The sequence below is a fragment of the Leptopilina heterotoma genome, unplaced genomic scaffold (genome assembly GCF_015476425.1).
Source record: "Leptopilina heterotoma isolate Lh14 unplaced genomic scaffold, ASM1547642v1 Lhet_27, whole genome shotgun sequence".
Lineage (NCBI taxonomy): Eukaryota > Metazoa > Arthropoda > Insecta > Hymenoptera > Figitidae > Leptopilina > Leptopilina heterotoma.
The window spans coordinates 600750-619051 of record NW_025110978.1 but is presented as its reverse complement, the minus strand read 5'-3'; the positions used below and the strand labels follow the sequence as shown (position 1 = coordinate 619051).

The following is an 18302-nucleotide window of genomic DNA, read 5'->3' as shown; positions in this document are numbered from 1 at the left end:
TATTTGTTACATATTTTATTTTTATTTTAAAATTACCTACATAGATTTTACGATATACGAAGTAAATTTCAGAAAAAATTTGTAAAATTAATTTGGAACTTGGAAAAATTCCCTTCAAAAATAGTGAAATTTAATATTAAAAATTGTTATTTTCAGAATAACTTTTTCTTTGAAAAAATATTTTCAAAGACAATATTTTTTATAAAAATTAGAAAAATTTCTTTCAAAAATAGTAAAATTTACTCTAAAAATAAAAATATTTAATAGCTAATTGTAATGTTCTAGAAAAATTTGAATAATTTTTATAAAAAAAAATTGCCATTGAAAATAGTAAATTTTGCTATCAAAAATTGTTATTTCCAGAGTAAATTTTATAATGTCCGTAGGAAATTTTATTGCAAATTAGTGAAATATGCTTTAAATTTAGTCAAATTTATTTTGCGTTTAATACAATTTATCAAAAATTCCAAATTTGAATTTTTCTTAGAAGTAAAAGTTATTTTATATTTGTTGCCTTTTATGAAAAAATTTATAAGTTTAAACACTGAGAAATAATATAAAAAGATTTTTAATTTTTAAAATACTAAAATTTTTTTAAAGTTTGCAAAAAGTAAAAATTTTTTCTTCAATCATGACTAAAAAAATTTCTAACCTAAAAAAAATGACAATTTTTGTATTTTTTATTTTTTTGTAAGTTTCTCTTAAAAATAAGGGGCAAAGGGGAGAAAATTTATGATTTTAGGTGTTTTAGGGTATTTTATTAATTTAAGGGGATAAAAAAGGGAAAAAGGGGATTAGGAAAAAACTTGTGATACCAAAATTACCAAATGAATTAACTATTATTAAATAATTTAACAAAGTAATACTAATAAATAGATTAACAAAATTCAATTGAAAGAAAAAAATACTTATATCTTAGGTAATAAGAAATAATAAAAAATTAGAGAGAAGAAAAATGAAAATTAATTATGAAATTAAGTTAAAGTTAATTAAAGAAAAATTAGTAACAAGAAACCGACCCTATTGCTACAAATTGAAAATTGTCGGAAGGTTAAAATTTAACAATAAGCACTTAAGCTCGGCAATTAGAACTACAAGTGCCCACAATAAACTAAAACCAGAATTTGAACATATAAAATAATGTTGATGAGAAATTTTTTTTTTTGCAAGGTTTCTTTCTAAATTCAAAGTGGAAAAATGATTATTAAAGGAGAGTGCAGTTATTATGAGAAATGGTTGTCCACAGTTAGAAGATATTAAATATTGTCTCTTCTTGGTAATAGTGAATGGAGATAGTTCCAGAAACTTGTTTGGATCACACAGAGAAAGCTTTTCTGCTGCTGCTGCTGATAATGATGATGATGATGATGATGACGATGATGATGATGATGATGATGAAAGACCGAGGCAAAAGACGAAGCCAACACCTTTTCCTGAGCTATAGTTTTATGTGTTCCATCTTTATAACAAAAGCGCGACGAAGACTATGCCAATATAAATGTACGTTTCGACCGACACTTAGAGGATTCCTTTTGTATTCTACTTCGCTTCAAGGATCAAAGAGAAACGACGAGGAGAGTGTCCGTTAGAGAAATTTATTTTTATACTCTACTCTATATTGCATAAATCGATTACATCTTTCTCTCTTCTGAAATTCTCTCTCTCTCTCTCTTTTTCGCCTTCTTCGAAAATTCAATATAAATAACATTCAATTATCAATTTTGTTTAATTTAATTTATTCAATTTATCTTCTTTAACCTTTCATTGACACACTGGATCATTTTGATCCAAATAAAGAATTAATTCCCTTCATATAAATTTAAGGAATAAACAAAGTTTAAATTTAATTTTTTTCCTTATTTTCAAAAATTTTCTCGAAAAATGTAGTAAAATTTAAAAAGAAACCAAATATAAAAGTAGTCTATATTTTTGCAGCAAAGAAAATTAAAAATCTATTTTTCTGAATGAAGAAAAAAAGAGAATACCTATTTTCTCAATTACATAGAGCAATTTATATATTCTAACGATAAGAAAAATATTTATTGTTGAAAATGAGATGTAATAAAATCCACAATATCGATTCTTTCCAATAGAATTCACAAAATAGTATATTTCGCAATAAGTTTTTCTAAATAAGAAGAAAAATATGACCTACATAATAATCGTGAATATACAGAACAGAAAAGTGTGGAAAAAAAAGAGAATAAAGTAGACTCATAAAAATTATTATCATTCCTAAAGAAATGTTATTTGGAAAATTGCTATAATTCGGAAAATTGGAAAATTGATTGTTTCCCGAATTTATCTGCAAAAATTCCACTGAGGCAAAGTATATATATTTTACTCCAATGTTAGTTGGAAGTAAATTTCCAAGAGGGAATATATGGAGAGAGGAAAAAAGGGGTAAGAAGAGAGAATGAGAAAGAGAGAAAAGGACAAAAAGAAAAAAAAGAGGGAGAGAGAGAGAGAGAGAGAGACTATAGAAGGTTGTACCACGAAGGATGTATGTATAGTTCGATCGGCATGTATAACCTTCGAGTGCGGAAGGAATCAGAAAAGGGGAGATACAACAATCCGCGGCAGAAGCGACATCGCCTTTACGTCTCTCTTCCTGGAGCAAGCCATACCACTGAAGTGGCCGTTTGCGGCGCTAACTATGCACTAATTTGACGCAAATCGCTTCTCAGAGAGCAATGCCTCTCCTAAACCATCCTCTTTGACTAGGCGCATTCAAGCCATGGATAATATTTTGCGGTATTAATGTGCGGCTACTCCTTCCTCTTTTTGTCAGAGTTTTTTATGCCCCCCAAAGAATCGCAAGTGAGGCCTCCTTTTATATTAACAAAAATTTATTGCCCGTAACGCTCGCAAAAGAAAATCGGGACATGCGCTGATTTTCATTTCCTCATGATTCACACGGAAAAAAAAAGTTCGAAGATTATTCGGGAACTTCGTTCTTAACTCTTGGATACGGCGGGTAGTTCACAGAGAACTAAAGGTTGCCTCGTTTAAATATGTCATTTACTATTTCTCTACAAATTATAACTATTTCACCACTTCTCGGCAAACTGTTCTTGAAAAAGTCGGGAACTGTTCAAGAAAATCGAAAAGTTAGGCGAATGCAAGAAAAAATGGATTCTGCTTCCCCCCTCCCACTTCCCCTCCTTGACACGTCCGCACACACACACACACACACACATTTATCCTTGAAGATCACATACAATTTTTATTTTTTATTAAGTTTCTGAAATAGAAAAAACCATATGAGAGAAAAATCGACGGCGGCTGGAACAGAACTCGCGTACCCGAGGAATAGAAATCCGGCGTCTTATCCAGCTGAGCTAAACAGGCGAGTTAAATACCTCAGCATAAAATAAATATATAAGGCACGCAAGTCTTACTGACGTTGAGACTTGTTGAGACTGGTGCGCACAGTTTCTGCGCACCAAGATTCCTTGACGAGTTCCCGAAAATTTCAGAAACAGTTGCGGCCAGTGCCATGGACTTTACATGAGAAAGAAATGAAAAAAAGACTATTGGACTATTTACAGCGTTTTCTAATACAGTTCCCGAATTTCTTTCAAACATTCATTGATTACCATTGAATGTTCGACGCTAGTTCAGAGCTGTTACCACGTATCCAAGAGTTAGGAAATAATTCCTGAAATATCTGGGAACTTTTTTTTTCCGTGCATAATCCGCAAATATAAAAATCCATATGATATAAACTGGGTTGCCATTTTAATTTTCTTTTTCTCTGATTTCCAGACAAATTTTTGCCTTTTTTTCTATAACCCTAAAGAATATTCTGATTCACTCTAAAAATATTTTGAAAACAGAAAGAAATCGATCACTCCGAGTCGAAAAAAAAAATTTTCTTTAAATCAATTATTTTTAATAATTTCTGAAAATATTCTTTGAGAATTTTTAAATTTATTTGTTGGCAATTTAATTTTACAAAATCTACTCTTTAATAATAATTATTAATTTTCATTTAACATTTTTAAGAATTAATTTTTGCGCAACTCAAAAATTTTACTCTTGAGTATGATATAAAGTAGTTTCAATATAGAAAAAACAATGTAGGTAATTTCAAAAAAAAAAAAATTAATTGAAAAATTAAAGTTCAAAAGTTGCACTTTCAAAAAAATCACTCATATTAAAAAATAAAAACTTCAAATAATAAAATAAAATTGAATTAAATTTATAAAAAAAATTAATTCTATACAGAATATTGTTAGTTAAAACGTTAAAAGTATGAAAAATTCAGATTTTCAAAGATTTTAATTTAAAACCTTTTCAAAATACAATTATTTCTAAAAATTAACAGCATGTGACTGTTACAGAAATCAATGTTAATTTTTTCGACCACTTTTCTCTTAAAATATTAAATAAATTAAGCTAGTTTTTTGTGAATAACTCTAAAATATAATAAAGAAGAGCAGTAATGTGCAAAAGTTTTAATAATTCTAAAATAAATTATAAAAAAATACTTTGAAATCGGAAAAGACGAGAAATTGATTAAAAGTGATTTTGAGAACTGATAATTTTAAAGTTATTTTTTAATAAATAATTTTAAAAATATTAAAACTTTTGCACATCACTGCCCTTCTTTATGATATTTTAGAGTTATTCACAAAAAACTAGCTTAATTTATTTAATATTTTAAGAGAAAAGTGGTCGAAAAAATTAACATTGAATTCTGTAACAATCACATGCTGTTACTTTATTTAATATTTTAAGAGAAAAGTGGTCGAAAAAATTAACATTGATTTCTGTAACAGTCACATGCTGTTATGCTGTTAATATGAATATATTAAAAGCATTAAAGCGTAAATTTTTAGAAATAATTGACACTTAACGCTGTTCCAAGTGAAATATTTTTTTCGTGATTTATTATCTATTATTTTAACTAAAATTCATTTTTAAATCAATTTTTATTTAAAAATAATTGAATTTTATGAGAATTAGTTTATAAAAAATAAAAATTTTTTTGAATAATTGAATTTTTCTTAAAATTTAATTCTCATAAAAAATTTTATCAACAAATTTTTAAATAATTGAATTCTTTCGACGAATTTTAATAAAACTTTTAAGAATAATTACATTTTTCGAGGAATTCAATTAAAATTCTTAAATAAATAAAAAAAATTTTATTAAAAATAATTGAAGTTCCGCAATGAGTTTCATTATTTATGAAAATAATGTAATTATTGGGAAGAAATTTATAAAAAGAATTTAAATTAAATTACAGTGAAATTTTTATTATTTATGAAAATAATTAAATGTTTGCGTAGAATTTTATTAAAATTTTTTTTAAATAATTGAATTCTTTTAGAAAATTTTATTGAAATAGGTATAGTAGATTTTGAAAATATAACGATTTCAATTTAACAGCTTAGAAAAAATTTTTTAAATATGTAATTGAAATTTTCCCATAAATTTTATTATTTATATAAAGATAATTGAAATTTTAAGCAAAATTTAAAAAACAAATTTTAAATAATTGAATTTTGGAGAAGAATTTTATTATTTATAAAAATAATTGAAATTTTGGCGAAATTTTTTTTATTGAATTTCTGCAATAAACAATAATTTCTAACTTCTCCAAAATTCCCCAGTGAGAAATTTCTCACCGGTCCAATATCGGTCCAATATTGGGAGCCAAGAGACCGATCATCGGTCCAATAAAGGCTCCCAATATTGGACCAATATGGGCTGATGCTTGGGATGTAACGGCATCGCCAATCATCGGTTGTCAATATTGGTCCAATATTGGCCGAATATTGGCAACCAAGAGAAAAAAATTTTTTTAAATAAATTTTTTTTAATTAAATAATAATAATAAAAAATTAATGTTTATAATTTTTGTTTAATATATTTATTTGTTTAATTATTTATCTTTAATAATTCATGTAAATAATTTATTATTTATAAATTATAATTATTTAAAAATGCAGCAGCTATTAGAAAATAGCATTCTGCAAAAAAATTCTATCATTGAAAAATCAATGATAGGTGAGAGAAATCCGCGTCTTTAAATAGATTCGCAGATGATAGACAAGAGATATCCGCGTCATTAAACGGATTCGCAGATATACTCTGGTCTCGCGACGAATCTCTCGATACTTATATACACTGGAGTCGCCGTGTCAGTTGCGAGAACGGTTACAGCGTCCCTCTTGCGGCAGAGATAAGAATTGTCACGTAAACTGCGGGTATAATAAGGCGGTCGGTAAAGCGATTTAGCAGTTTACGTGACAATTCTTATCTCTGCCGCAAGAGGGACGCTGTAACCGTTCTCGCAACTGACACGGCGACTCCAGTGTATATAAGTATCGAGAGATTCGTCGCGAGACCAGAGTATATCTGCGAATCCGTTTAATGACGCGGATATCTCTTGTCTATCATCTGCGAATCTATTTAAAGACGCGGATTTCTCTCGCCTATCATTGATTTTTCAATGATAGAATTTTTTTGCAGAATGCTATTTTCTAATAGCTGCTGCATTTTTAAATAATTATAATTTATAAATAATAAATTATTTATTATTTACATGAATTATTAAAAATAAATAATTAAACAAATAAATATATTAAACAAAAATTATAAACATTAATTTTTTATTATTATTATTTAATTAAAAAAAATTTATTTAAAAAAATTTTTTTCTCTTGGTTGCCAATATTCGGCCAATATTGGACCAATATTGACAACCGATGATTGGCGATGCCGTTACATCCCAAGCATAAGCCCATATTGGTCCAATATTGGGAGTCAATCGGCGCCCAGCACGGCAACCAATATTGGACCGATATTGGACCGATTAAAGTCTATTGGCAATTTCTCACTGGGTCAATTCTTTTTAGTGTTTTTACCTAAAATTCTTCTATAAATTTATTATTATTAATAATTAGGTAATTAAATATATTATTATATTAAAAAGTTTAACTAATTTCAGAAGAATTTGAATTATTAAAATTTTTCAAAAATCTAAGTTCTTTAAAATTTCTAATAAAATTCATTCAAAATTGAAATTATATAAAATTGATAAGAATATTTCGATGAATTTTAGAAAAATTCAGTTGAATATCAATAATATTCAATTCAATGTAATAAATGTGTTTAAAATTCAATTAAATGTTGAGAAAATTAAGTTAATTATTATTAATTAGGCCACCAATTATTATATTAGAAATATTCGTTGTAAATTCCGGAAATAATCCGATGAATACTGGTGAAATTTAGTTAAATATTGAATATAAACAATTAAATATAATGAATATTCAGATAAATATTAAGAAAATTCTACTGAAAATTAGAAAAATTCAGTTAAATATTAAGGGGTATTCGGCTAAATATTTAAAAAATTTGGTTAAATACTCAGAATATTGGATTGAATACCAGCAATATTCCACTAAGTATTTCTATTATTTAACTCAATTTTACGAATTATCAGCACAATTCGTATTCCTATAATTATTCAATCGAATATTACGAATATTTAACTTTTTGGTAAAATTGAGTTAAATATTAGTCATTTATTAATATTATGCAGCCAAATATAAAAAAATATTTTGCTAATTATTACAAAATTATCGATTAGTATGTTGAAACAAAATTCAACAAAAAATATTAAATCCAAATTCATGAAAAATATTCCTTAATTCGATAATTTTTAAAACATATTCCTTGTAGTATTTAAACAATCGTTTTAAATTTGAATGCTATTAATTAATATTAGTGTTTTTTAATTAATTTATTAATTAATATATTAATTAATAATAAAAAATAAAATTATTATTACTATTAAAAATTTTGTTATTATCATTATTATTGCAAAGTACGAGCATTGTGGAGATTTAATTATCCTCTAATTAATTCTTTCTATTAGCTTTGGGTAAACAAAAAGGAGAAAAAAATAATTTTTCATTTCTAAACGATAACAGTTATTAGTAGAATTGAAAGGTGAATTACTTGTGCGAGCTTATAAAGTGGAAGTTGATCTATTTTTATTCAACTATCAGTTGCGTCTAGATTTTTTTCTTTCTATCTTTCATGCGGCAGTTAAGCGCTTTCGCTTGAGCCCTTCATTTAATTTTTCCTCAGGATTTCCTTCGCAGTTTTCATATATAGGGGGGCGTTACCGGTAAATGATGCCCATTTGCCAGTTAATAAGGAAATAAGAATTTATAAATTACATCACCTTTTATCTATGGAATTTCTAACCCAAGCTCAATTATGCAATTACAGTGCATAAAATAAATTACTATTGGTAAAGTTCTTATCCTCCAATATAATAATTTCATTGTATATATATATATATATATATATATATATATATATATATATATATACATATATATATATTTATAAATATATTTGTTTATAAAGGTATAAATTTTGTAAACACTTTTTTTTCACTGAACAATAAGAGACACTTTTTTGTAAACTTACTTTTCATTTAATACTTCAACATTTAATACTTTTCATAAAAATTTTACGAATACAAGTGGCAAAAGGGGAAAAAATTGGTTGAAAGCAAAAGGAGCATAAATATTTTATGTTCTGAATTTCCGTGAAGATACCAACCCTAGTGTTGCAATTTTTTTCTTCTTCTTCTTCTATTTCTTTTCTAAAGTGTAAAATGATTATTTGAAGAAACAGAGTCGTGAATCAGAAAGAGATTCTTTTGAAAGGGCTCAAAGACAACGGTCATTTCCGACATGGAAATTGCGAAATTTACTGAAGCATAGAAGATTGCAGTAGCTGCGAGAGAGTCTCGAGAATAATCAACCCCTCCTATACTTCTTTTTTCTATATTTTAATCTGTGAAATTGAAAACAATATACAATAGACGCGATTTGTTGTTCTGTCACACGAGAATATAAAAAAAAAAGTTTTATAGCTCTCTCTCCTTTTTTTTACGAATAAAAATAAAAATAAGTTATCGTGAAAATTTTACGAGTAGAAAATAAAATTTTTTTTCCTCAAATTTTACTTAACTAGAAGATTTTCCACAAAGAGAGAAGAAAAAAATATTGCTCTGTGGTTAAAAAAAATATTTCACTCATAAGAAAAGGAATAAAAAAATGAATAAAGGCGGAATAAATATTGAGGAAAAACTTGAGAAAACATTAAGAAAGAAATATGGAGGAAAGAAAGAGAAAGAAAAAGAAGTTAAAAAATTAAAATACGAGAAGAATTTAAGGAAAAAAGAAATAAAAATTCGATCGGGAAAAAAATTGTAAACGAGAAATTACTAAAAAGGAAAATATTTCGTGCAGTGGAATAAGTTTTAAATAGTCAGACACATTAAAGAATACTTCACTCGGTTTTAAACGTCTCCTTTCACTACACGTCGTCTGACCAAACACGACTTCTTCTCCTGTGCGAAATTTCCATTTAAGCGAAATTTACTTTTATTCTTTAAATTCATTTATTTCTTTTATTTTAATTTTTTTTATTTTTATTTACTTTATCTATTTTTATTTTCTTTATTTTTAAATATGGACAATTGCATTTGAGAATCTAAATAATTTTTCAATAAAAACAAAATCCAATTGGAATTTATAATCCGCGCACTGTAAAAAGAATAATTTTCAAATTACAATAATTGGTATATTTATTTTTTAATTTAATTAATTTTTAATATCAACCAATTTTCGGTACTGAACCTTTATGTGTTTTACTATTTAATACCTAAACACGATTTTCATTCGAAACTCCTTTGTTCTTATTTTTGAGAACCATTTTTTCAAAGTGTGAAATATATTTAAATTTTTAATAAAACAAATATCGCGTTTGCATGAAATTTTAATAAATAAATTACTTTTATAGTTTTATAGCTGAAATGAATAATTAAATGAGTAATTAAAGAACGTCAACTGTAAAACTCAACAATGCCGTTCGTTTGAACCGCAACACTTTTTTTTCGACATTGATGAAACGAAGCATTCATTTCCTAAGTCATTTAGTTTAGCTATCTCATTTACTCGAACGAAGCAAATCACTCCTCCCCAGCATAATGTAATCTAAACTGCGGTTACTTACTCTAAATCTAAATTAACCAAGACAGTTTATTCAAATCAGCTTATAAACTCTAACGAATCATTAAATTCCACTGCGCGATGTCTTAACTAAATGGCCACGCTATTTTTTTTCAACATGATTCGTGAAAAGCCTTTTTATTCTTTTTATATTTAAATATTTTTTTCCTTAAAGACAAGTATAAACTACAGAAGGCGGTAAAATTGATTATTTATTAAATTCTTTGAATTTTTATTAATTAAAACTTTTTTAAAATTTTACTTCTTTATTCAATTTTAATTTTATTCCTTTTTTTTATAACTATTATTTAGTATATTTACTAATTTATTGTTTTATCAATTATTAATTATAAATTTTTTCAATGTAAATTTGTGTAAAATTAACTAAAATGAAGTATTATTAATGTAATTAGTTTAGTTAATAATTTTGGTTAATAATTAGATTATAGAAGTCTATTGACTGAATTCTCAATTTCCAAATTAAATACACATTTAAATTGTAGTTACTTTAACTAAATTTACATTAATTTATTTCAATAATAAGTATAATAAGTATCTAAGCTACCTATTAATTTGTTAATTAATAATTAACAATAATTTATTATTAATTATAACTTACAACTAATTTTGTTATACAATTTTTATTATTTTAAGTTAAAATTAATTCTGATTCTATATTTATTTTTAAAATATCCATATACTTATTATTATTTCATTGTATTTATTACTGTCCGAATAATTTTTATTTTATTTAAAGTTTAATTAGCTTACGATTTTTTTTGAAATGGTAATTCCTTAAAATTATAACTGAACAAAATTAATCAAAATCTTACATTTATAAAATTATCTTTAAATTTTTAATTTAGTTTTAATCTTTAAATTGTACGTTAATTCTTATTTTATTGCTTCATTATTTATTCTTCATTATAATGTTAGTCAACTATTTTATTATTTTCTTAATTATTAAAATTTTAAATAAATTTTATAAATTTGAATTAATGAAAAATAAACGTAATGAAGTAGTATTAATGATTTTTAGTCAATCTTAGTGAATGATTAAAATTATTAAAGTTAATAATAAAGACATTTATTTTATTTTTTAGTAAATAAATATGTTATTTTAATTTAAAATGTATAAAAATTTACTTATTGTTTACTAAAAAATTCTATTCAATGCAATTTTTCAATTAAATTAATTGACTAATGGCAAATAAATATTTACTTGCAAATAAATTATATTAATTTTATACAATAATAAATGAGCTTAAATATTTAAGCTAATTATTAATTTATTATTAGTTATAAATATTTTTTTCAACTTTTTTTTATTTTTAGTAAATTTTACGCAATTATAATTAATTATTAATTAACTACACTGACAAAAATGATTTTATTCATTTAATTGACTATTATAAAATAAATATTTATTAGCAAATGGATTTAATTTTAATACGCTTAAAAAATGATTTTATTCAATTAATTGACAATTTTAAAATAACTATTTACTGTCGAATAGTTTTAATAAAAGTGTAATTACTTTACAATTTTCAATTTAAATATTAATTACATCAATTGTAACTGAACTTGTACTCTTTACATTTGAAGCTAATATTATTGATTCAATTGAAAATTACTTACTTTATTTAAATATTTATTTTATAATAGTCAAATAATTTTTTTATTGCGCACTTCAAAGAAAGGTGCCTAAGAAGCAAAAAATTTTAGGTTAAATGCTTTTAATTTTTTGAATAAAAATAAACAAAAAGGATCATCTTTCAATAAAAACCACTAACGTTTAAGTCTCCATTACATTTAAAATAATTAATAAAAATTGATTTTAGTTTTAAATTAAACGCAGAAATTTTAAATTAACGTAAAAATTGCATAAACATAATCTCAAAATTATTTGCTTCTTAGCTACCTTCCTTCGAAGCGCGTCACATTTATAATTAACTTAAATCGAATTAAAAGCAAATATTAAGGGGGCAGTCTGGGTCTTTTGCACGTGTTTTGAATAATTTTTTTTTTTCATAGTGAAATTTTAAAATGTTTAAATTAATTTCACTATGAAAAAAAAATTCTTCGAAATACGTGCAAAAGACCCAGACTGCCCCTTTAAATCAAAATCGAAGAAAAAACTAAAATTGTTAAGAATATAAAATTGAATAAAGAATTAAAATTGAAAATAAATTAAAATTTAATATAAAATTGAAATTGAAAAGAGAATAAAATTGAAAAGAAATAAAAATTGAACAGGAAACTAAAGTTGAAAAGAAATTAAAATTTAGAAGACACTAAAATTGCAAAGAAATTAAAATTGAGTAAAAAATTACAAAGTCGAAAGAAATTAAAATTGAATAAAAAAATAAAGTTGAAAAAAATTAAATTTGAATAAAAAATTAAAATAATTTTCCTAAATCGTAATTTTTCGACTTTAAACTAAGTAGACAATCTGAACATATAATAATAAAATGTAAATAACTCGATGAGAAAAAAGGAAAAAACATCGATTTAAACACAGTATTTAACGAAAAATTGTCCCTCTCGTATAAAGACTATTATCTAAAACATATAATAAACAATATGACAGGGGAAAAAATAAATATGACACTGAACTATGTTATAGGACTAGCTGTAAATTAACCACATCAAGTTTCGTCCCAGTTTGTATCTCTACTATGTTAAATGTATTTTGTGTGTGATACACACAGCATCAGCTCTACATGTATGCAAAGGCATACGATCCCCAGTTACAACTAGATCGCTTGAGATCGTTTCCTCTCTCGCGGTATAAAAGCATGCAAACCAGTGCACGATTCTTCCGAAGACTGTGGTTAATGTCCCGTTTGATTGGTCGCCTAGGCGGTATAAGCGAACTTAAGAATCGAATCGAACCGTTCTATAGTTCTTGCAAACCTCTAGACCATCGATCCGTCTCCTCTCCTCTCCTCTCCTCGATTCTCTTTCTTTTCTCTTCCTTCTTTTTTCTTCTTTTTCTTCTTTTTTTATTCCTTTCTTTCCCAGGTGGGAACCACCTTTTTATTACCGTAATCTCAATTTTCTAAAATAACTTGTTCCGTACCTGTTTACACTTTTCATGACAAATGACGAACGAATCAATCTTTATATATTTTCTAATAGCATTTTCGCTACGTTTTTTATTTCTTTTACTACGACGCTGTTTTTAGAAAAAATATGTTTCACTTAACTTTTGCGTAGAATACAAAATTGTACAAAATAGAAAACAATTTTACACTTGGAGAAAAAATGTATTGAAACAAAATATAATTTATTTGAGTGAAATAAAAGTATATTTGTCTCAGAGCCATTATTTGCTTTAAATAAAAGTTTTATTTATGGAAAAAAAATAAATAAAATAATAAATAAAACCAAATAAAATTTATTTTGAAACAAATAAAAAGTCTAGTTGTCTCTGAGTCAAATATATATTTTTTCAGAGTGTTGTTTTTTAAGAGAAAAGAAAGAAGAAATTGTTATTTTTATTTGTCTTTTGAATTATAGTTCCTTATGTTCTGAACTTTCAAATGAAACTTATTTATTTCTTCTTAAAATATTAAAATTTTACTTACAATAAATTTGTGTCACGAATCAAGAAAATTATCTAATTATAAAGTTTCTAAATGTTAAATTCAAGTTTTTAATTTTTATTGCAATTATAGTAATTTGTACCTAGAAATATTTGTTAAAAAAAATATTTTTTTCACGTTAATAGTTCACGATGATAAAGTTCACAACATTGGTCAGCCAAAAAAAATCTTTTTTTTTTTTTGTTAAAACTTAAATAAAAATCTTCTTTATTATACAGTTTTATGTCAATATTGTTGCGTTACCTTTGAGTAATATATACTTATTGAAAACTATTTTTCGTCGTTCAACGTTATGGACTTCAAATTTATGAATGTTTAAAACTTATGGGTCATTTTGAATTGTTAAATTTCCAATTATTTATACTAATACTTTTTAAGTACCTATTCCTTTTTTGCTTTTTAAATAGTTTTGACATTATTTATTAGAAAAGAGTTTTTGAATATCGGTTTTATTGGAATATTTTTTTAATTTCTACACGAAAATAAAAATTAAGTCACTTTTACTATTATTTGCAAAGTAAAATCTATAGAAACTCTGAAATTTTATAAAGCATTTCTCGCAATTTTTACTATTTTCACTGGATTTTACTATTTATTTTCATTTCACGTAAATAAAACAATAAATAAAAAGTAAATCTAGAAAGTAAATTTATTTTTACTATAATTAGTAAATTTTATTATTATTGATAAATAGTAAAAGTAAATTTCATTAAAAATTAGTAAAATTTTTCCTATAAAAATTTTTAATTTTTTCTAAATAATTTTTTTAATTTTTGGACCTATAGTAAAATTTACTTTGAAATTAGTTAAAATTGGTAAAACTTTATAGAACTTGCAGACAATTTAAATATTACTATAAAATTTTACTACAAATTTAGAATTTAATTTAGATTTTACTATAAAAATACTAAAAGTGACTATATTCACTTCTCTTGCATTTTTTAAAATTAAACAAATTGGTTAGAATCAAAAACCGTTTCTTATTTTCAAAAAAAGTTTTCCAACCCACTTTGAAAAAATATAAAGTATTGTTTATTATTTAAAAAGTGAAATTTAAACTGTCAAACATTTTTCTACTAAATTTCTTTCAATTTTTACTATTTACGAAGTAAATTTTAGAAAAAAATAATAAAATTTACTTCTATCGTACTAAAATTTGTATACTAAAAATAGTAAAAAAAATGAACATGAATTCGTAAAAGTTGCAGACAATGTAGATTTTACACCGAAAAAAGTAAAAGTGACTTTAGTTTATTCTCTTTAAGCTTTGAAGTAAATTTCGACTAGCAATTTGTACTATTTATAGAGTAAACTTTACTATCTTTCCGAAATAAATTTTGTTAAAAATTAATGAAATTTACATCGGACGTAGTCAAAATATTTCCTCCATGAGGAAGCAATACTCTGAAAGTAGTAAAAATCGACTAAACACAGTAAAATTTGCATTTAATTTGAAAGAAAAAATTGGATTAGATAATTTTGGATAAAAGATAATTATTTAATTTGATTAACAGATTTTTGAACTAAAATCGCATGGAAGAAATATAAAGTAACGTTTATTGTATTTACAAAGTAAAATCTTAACTTAGAACTTCTCCGCGAATTTCGTTTGGCATTTTTTTGCTATTTTTTCGGAGTAAATTTTACTATTTCCCATATTATGTAAATAGTAAAAATTAGTAAAATTTATATTAATTGTACTAAAATTTACTCTGGAAATAGTAAAAATTGACATAAAAATGCTTAGAAATTGAAGAAAATTTCAATTTTTCCATTTAAATAGTAAAAGTTATTTTATTAATGTTTTCCATGCACATTCAAATTTTAAAGAAAAAAATTGTAAAATTTAAAACAAATAAAATTCACTTCCACTAAAATAAGGAGTTCAGGTATTAAAAATGTTTGTCATATTGAAAAAAAATAAGAATTTTACTTAATTATAATTTTCTTAACTAATAGTAAGTAAACGTTACTTTATATTTTTTCCATGCATTTTTAATTTAAAAATCTGTTTATAAAATTAAATAATTATCCTTTATATAAAATTGTTTAATCTAAATTATTTTTATCCAAACTATTATCAAATAAATATTTACTTGAAACAAATAATAGTTTTTTATTTTCTTTAATGAATTTTTTATTCACTGAAAAAAGAATTATTTGAATCAAATATTTTCAGGAATCAAATAATTTTTATTGGAGTGAATTAAATGCTATTAGCTTCAAAAACTGAAATTTTTGGTTCAAATTCAAATACCACTTAATCGACTCAAAAATTATTTGATTCAAGTAAATATTTCATCGATAAATAATAGTCAAGTAATTGGTTATTTAAATTTTAAATCAAATAAATTTTGTTCAGTGTCACTTTTGTCGAGTAATTAATTATTAGGTAAAATTTTGTTTCTTTCGGTGTCACGATCGGCGGAGAAAACATTGTTTTCTTTTTCAAATTAGCTCACTATGTCAGGAATTCACTTCCTCTTAATTTGCCTGTGAAAAATGCACTTTTAGGACAATCTCTCGGATTAAAGTGATATTAATATACTCTTTCCCTCCGTTCACACTCTCTACATCTAAATTAGTGAAATATCACTGATTAACAGTGCCAAGTCGTTTAGTGCAATGTTTAGTTTGAAAAAAAAAACAGATTTCATTTGCAATTTCCGTGCAGTTTTCACCTGCACTTTATCATCGTCATAATCTTATTGCCACAGAAATAAAGAACTAATTTTTTTCTTTAATCGTATAAAATAGAAAGTGCCATTTTTTATTTGCGAAAAAGTAAATTTTTACTTTTCAATTTACTAAACTACGGACACAAGTTCTGATAAACTGTAGTTTATCTTTTTATAGCTTATTGTTAGTTTCGAATTTTAGCTGTAGTTTTAGTTGTTTTTTTCAGATAGTACGAGAAATAAGTTGCAAAGGAGTTCATCGTGAAAAGAATGTAATATTGAAAAGACGAGATTCAATCAGCAAGTATCGCGTCTGACCAATTGAGTCTTATTCTACTGCGCGAAATCTCATTTACTCTTTCCACTGAATCAACTATGATTGGAAAATCGAAATTTGCAATTTCACTTTTTTTTAAATTTATATCAGAATATATTAAATTGCAAATTTAGATCAGAATTTTTCGAAAATTGCTATTCACTTCTACTGCTAATAGATATACGTATGATTATAAAAAATTATAGTTATAAATTTTATTATAATGTTTTGGGTAAAATTCGAAAAGGAAAAATTCTGAAAATTTATTCTTGAAATTTTTTTAAATCAACTAATTAAATTCAGCTAATTTAATAATTAATTGTGAAAATTATTAATTACGGGGAAATAATGAATTATTAATTAATTATTAATTTGACACGTGCGGTAAAAATATACACTTAACCAAATTCAGTTCAAAAATGACACCAATTTTGTGAACCTTTTACACTCAACAGGAAAACAATAATTAGGGTCAACACTGTGAGGTTCATGGGCACAAGCGATTATTTTAACCTTTAATATACATTTGTCGTTTATGTAATTATTATATCCGGTAAAACTATTTCCCCAAAAATATTCTATTTTAAATAATACCGCATAAAATGCTTTTCTTTCAAGGTACTTCCCTTCAATATAAAAATCTCTTTTTTTTTTACTTTTTCCTACCCAATGATTTTACAATCGGAAATTTCTATCTTTCAAAGATCTTTAGTTTTTATAACTCGAATAAAAAAATAAATAATTTTTAAAATTTTAATTAATCCGCAAATTATTCAATTTTCATTAATTTGTAAAATTAAAAATTTATACCTAATATTTCCATTTTTGTTAATTCACAAATTTTTTCAAATTTTTTTAAACTAATTTGTAATTTTGTAATTTTTATTAATTTGTAGGTATATCATTTTATTTATAATTTTTTCCTATTTTATTTAATTTTTAAACTTTTTAATTTTAATTAATTTCTAATCTTTTAATTTTAATTAACTTGTAAATTTTTTAATTAATAATTTTTGTAATTTTACTTGTAAATTTTTTAATTTATAATTTTCGTGACTTTACTAAATTGCAGATTCTTTTCATTTATTCATAATTTTTTTAATTTTAATTAACTTGTAAATTTTTTAATTAATAATTTATTGTAACTTTTTCAAAGATTACTCATTTAATAATTTTATAAATTAGAAAATTTTCTCAATTTCAAATAATTTGTAATTTTCTAATTTTTCATAATTTACACATTTGAAAAAAAAGAAAATTAAAATAATTAGGTTTTTGCTTGTTAAGATTACACGAAATTGTTAATCAAGTCAATTGATGTTTATAAAATAAAAAATTTAAACTATTAAGAAAAATTAACTCCTGAAATTCCAAATTCGGTCAATCAATATTTGGAAGTCCATTTAAAATTAGTTTTTAATTTGCTCCGTTTTGAAGTACCTTGTAAGTAAAATATTCTATCCGATAGTAATTTAAGAAAAAACAGATTTTAATTATTAACAATTTTTTTCATTTACAGCAAAAAAAAATTTACTTCTATTCTTGAAAAAATTGTCAATTGGTAAAATTAATATTTATTTAAAATAAATATTACATTTGACTCAATTACATTGACAGAAGTAATTCTTTTCCATGTAAGTTGCTTCTTGAC

At 24.2% G+C, this 18302-nt stretch overlaps 1 protein-coding gene across 4 annotated transcripts in view; it reads right to left on the bottom strand.

Annotated features, from left to right (window-relative positions):
• LOC122503789 overlaps nt 1-18302 on the bottom strand; it is a 338227-nt gene that overhangs the window by 196188 nt on the left and 123737 nt on the right. The gene's annotated exons all lie outside the window — the stretch shown is intronic.